Here is a 4,069-nt window from a genome sequence, read left to right as displayed (position 1 = left end):
CCACACCCCCACCCACACACACCCCGACCCCCAGCCCCCCACACCCCGACCCCCCACACCCCCACCCACACACACCCCGACCCCCAGCCCCCCACACCCCGACCCCCCAACCCCCCACCCACACACACCCCGACCCCCAGCCCCCCACACCCCGACCCCCACAACCCCCCACCCACACACACCCCGACCCCCAGCCCCCCACACCCCGACCCCCCAGCCCCCCACCCACACCCCGACCCCCAGCCCCCCACACCCCGACCCCCCACAACCCCCCACCCACACACACCCCGACCCCCAGCCCCCCACACCCCGACCCCCAGCCCCCCACCCACACCCCGACCCCCAGCCCCCCACACCCCGACCCCCCCACACCCCCACCCACACACACCCGACCCCCAGCCCCCCCACCCACACACACCCCGACCCCCAGCCCCCCACCCACACACACCCCGACCCCCAGCCCCCCACCCACACACACCCCGACCCCCAGCCCCCCACCCACACACACCCCGACCCCCAGCCCCCCACACCCCAGCCCCCCCACCCACACACACCCCGACCCCCCACACCCCGACCCCCACACACCCCAGCCCCCCACCCCCCACCCCCAGCCCCCCACCCCCAGCCCCTCACACCAGCCCCCCACCCACACACACCCCGACCCCCAGCCCCCCACACCCCGACCCCCAGCCCCCCACACCCCGACCCCCAGCCCCCCACACCCCGACCCCCAGCCCCCCACACCCCGACCCCCAGCCCGGGACTGGACCCAGCAAACAGCCCAGCTCCCCCCGCCTGTAGTCACCCCGGCCCGGCCCCAACACCCACCGGGCACCGTCAGGCGGCCTGTCCTGCCCAGCCCATGCCCGCCTGACCGGCCCACAGCTCGGCCCTCTCCCCCCTCCTCCCCCTCTCCTCTCTCCCCCTCCCTCTCTCTCTCCCTCCCTCTCTCTCTCCCTCCCTCTCTCTCTCCCCCTCCCTCTCCCCCTCCCCTCTCCCCTCTCCCCCTCCCTCTCCCCCCTCCCTCTCCCCCTCCCCCCCCTCTCCCCCTCTCTCTCCCCCTCCCCCTCTCTCTCCCCCTCCCTCTCTCTCTCCCCCTCCCTCTCTCTCTCCCCCTCCCTCTCCCCCTCCCTCTCCCCCTCCCTCTCCCCCTCCCTCTCTCTCCCTCCCCCTCTCTCTCCCTCCCTCTCCCTCTCCCTCTCTCTCTCCCCCTCCCTCTCTCTCTCTCCCCCTCCCTCTCCCCCTCCCTCTCTCTCTCCCCCTCCCTCTCTCTCTCCCTCCCTCTCTCTCTCCCCCTCCCTCTCTCCCTCTCCCCCTCCCTCTCCCCCTCTCTCTCCCCCTCCCTCTCTCTCCCTCCCTCTCCCTCTCCCTCTCTCCCCCTCCCTCTCCCCCTCTCCCCCTCCCTCCCTCTCTCCCCCTCCCTCTCCCTCTCTCCCCCTCCCTCCCTCTCTCCCCCTCCCTCTCTCTCTCCCCCTCCCTCTCTCTCTCCCTCTCCCCCTCTCTCTCCCCCTCCCTCTCTCTCCCTCCCTCTCCCTCTCCCTCTCTCCCCCTCCTCTCCCTCTCTCCCCCTCCCTCTCTCTCTCTCCCTCTCCCTCTCCCTCTCTCCCCCTCCCTCCCTCTCTCCCCCTCCCTCTCTCTCTCCCCCTCCCTCTCTCTCTCCCCCTCTCTCCCTCCCACAGCCCGGCCCCCATACCCGGCTCCTCCTCCTCCCTCCCTCCCTCCCTCCCAGCTCCGCTCCGCCCGGCCCGGCCCCGCGTCTCTGTTCCCGGCCCCGTGTCCCTCCCTCCCTCCCTCCCGGATCGGTGGTGAAGCCGGAGCGGGATGTGAGCGTGAAGGTGCGAGGCTCTCACTGCGGCTCCTGCTGCCCCCCACCCACCCACATGTGCTGCAGTGCAGATGTGTGCATCGCCCGCGCTACCGGCTGCCTGTGTGATACCCGCTCACACCAACCCTCCCTCCCTCCCTCACACCGACCCGGCTACAGTCTGCGGTACATGTGAGTGAGAGAGAGAGAGAGAGAGAGAGAGAGAGATGGTCCGTCCGTCTGGTGCAGCAGCGTTGCGACCTGATGCGTCCAGTCTGGTTGATACACGGTCGCGTTCACGTTGATACACGGTTGCATTTGGTTGCATTTTGTTGCAATCAGAGGCTGATAAACGGTTGCATTTGGATACCGCGGCGGTGCCAGGCAGGGTTGCAGAGCGCGTTATATTGTGGCCGTCTCCCACACATGTTGGATGGGACCAGTAACAATCTGCGCTACCGTCTGTGTGATACAATGTGTGATACATTCAGTGTAGTGGGGCTCCCGCGGGATACAGACCCCTGCCTTCACAGCCTGCCCTGCTCGCCTGTTATCATCGCGTGGTGTCTCTCTTTCCTCCCTCCTTCTCCCCCCCATCTCCTGTTCTCTCCCCCCCATCTCCTCCCCCCATCTCCTCCTCCCTCCTTCTCCTGCAAAGAAGAAAGAAAGCCCGACCAACCCTCTCCCTCCCCCCTCTCCCTCCCCCCTCCTCCCCTCCCCTCCTCCCCTCCCTCCCCTCCCTCCCCCCCTCCCTCCCCTCCCCCTCCCTCCCTCCCTCCCCTCCCCCCTCCCTCCCCTCCCCCCCTCACCGCAAACCCTCCCACCAACCCGACACCCCTCCCCCGCCCCCTCTCCCTCCCTCCCCCCCCTCCCTCCCTCTCCCCCCCCTCCTCCCTCTCCCCCCCCCTCCCTCCCTCTCCCCCCCTCCCTCCCTCTCCCCCCCTCCCTCCCTCTCCCCCCCTCCCTCCCTCTCCCCCCCTCCCTCCCTCCCCCTCCCTCCCTCCCCCTCCCTCCCTCTCCCTCTCCCCCCCTCCCTCCCTCCCTCCCTCCCTCCCTCTCCCCCCCCCTCCCTCCCTCCCCCCCCTCCCTCCCTCTCCCCCCCTCCCTCCCTCTCCCTCCCTCTCTCCCTCTCCCCCCCTCCCTCCCTCTCCCCCCCCTCCCTCCCTCTCCCCCCCCTCCCTCCCTCTCCCCCCCCTCCCCTCCCTCTCCCCCCCTCCCTCCCCTCCCTCCCCTCCCTCCCTCTCCCCCCCTCCCTCCCTCCCTCTCCCCCCCTCCCTCCCTCCCCCCCTCCCTCCCTCCCTCCCCCTCCCTCCCTCTCCCCCCCTCCCTCCCTCCCTCTCCCCCCTCCCTCCCCCCCTCCCTCCCTCTCCCCCCTCCCTCCCTCCCTCTCCCCCCTCCCTCTCCCCCCTCCCTCCCTCCCTCTCCCCCCCTCCCTCTCCCCCCCTCCCTCTCCCCCCCTCTCTCCCTCTCCCCCCCCTCCCTCCCTCTCCCCCCCTCCCCTCCCTCTCCCCCCCTCCCTCCCTCCCTCCCTCTCCCCCCTCCCTCCCTCTCCCCCCCCTCCCTCCCTCCCTCTCCCCCCCCTCCCTCCCTCCCTCTCCCCCCCTCCCCTCCCTCTCCCCCCCTCCCCTCCCTCTCCCCCCCTCCCTCCCTCTCCCCCCCTCCCTCCCTCCCTCTCCCCCCTCCCTCCCTCTCCCCCCTCCCTCCCTCTCCCCCCTCCCTCCCTCTCCCCCCCTCCCTCCCTCTCCCTCCCTCCCTCTCCCCCCCTCCCTCCCTCCCCCCCCTCCCTCCCCCCCCTCCCTCCCTCCCTCTCCCCCCCTCTCTCCCCCCCTCCCTCCCTTCCTCTCCCCCCCTCCCTCCCTCCCTCCCTCCCTCTCCCCCCCCTCCCTCCCTCCCTCTCCCCCCCTCCCTCCCTCCCTCTCCCCCCTCCCTCCCTCCCTCTCCCCCCTCCCTCCCTCTCTCTCCCCCTCCTCCCTCCCTCTCCCCCCCCTCCCTCCCTCTCCCCCCCCTCCCTCCCTCTCCTCCCCTCCCTCTCCCCCCCTCCCTCCCCTCCCTCCCTCTCCCCCCCTCCCTCCCTCTCCCCCCCTCCCTCCCTCTCCCCCTCCCTCTCCCCTCCCTCCCTCTCCCCCCTCCCCTCCCTCCCTCTCCCCCCTCCCCTCCCTCCCTCTCCCCCCTCCCCTCCCTCCCTCTCCCCCTCCCCTCCCTCTCCCCCCTCCCCTCCCTCCCTCTCCCCTCCCTCCCTCTCCCCCCTCCCTCTCCCCCCTCCCC

Source organism: Rhinoraja longicauda, chromosome 38 (genome assembly GCF_053455715.1).
Source record: "Rhinoraja longicauda isolate Sanriku21f chromosome 38, sRhiLon1.1, whole genome shotgun sequence".
Taxonomy (NCBI): Eukaryota; Metazoa; Chordata; class Chondrichthyes; order Rajiformes; family Arhynchobatidae; genus Rhinoraja; species Rhinoraja longicauda.
Note: the sequence above shows the minus strand (reverse complement) of the source record.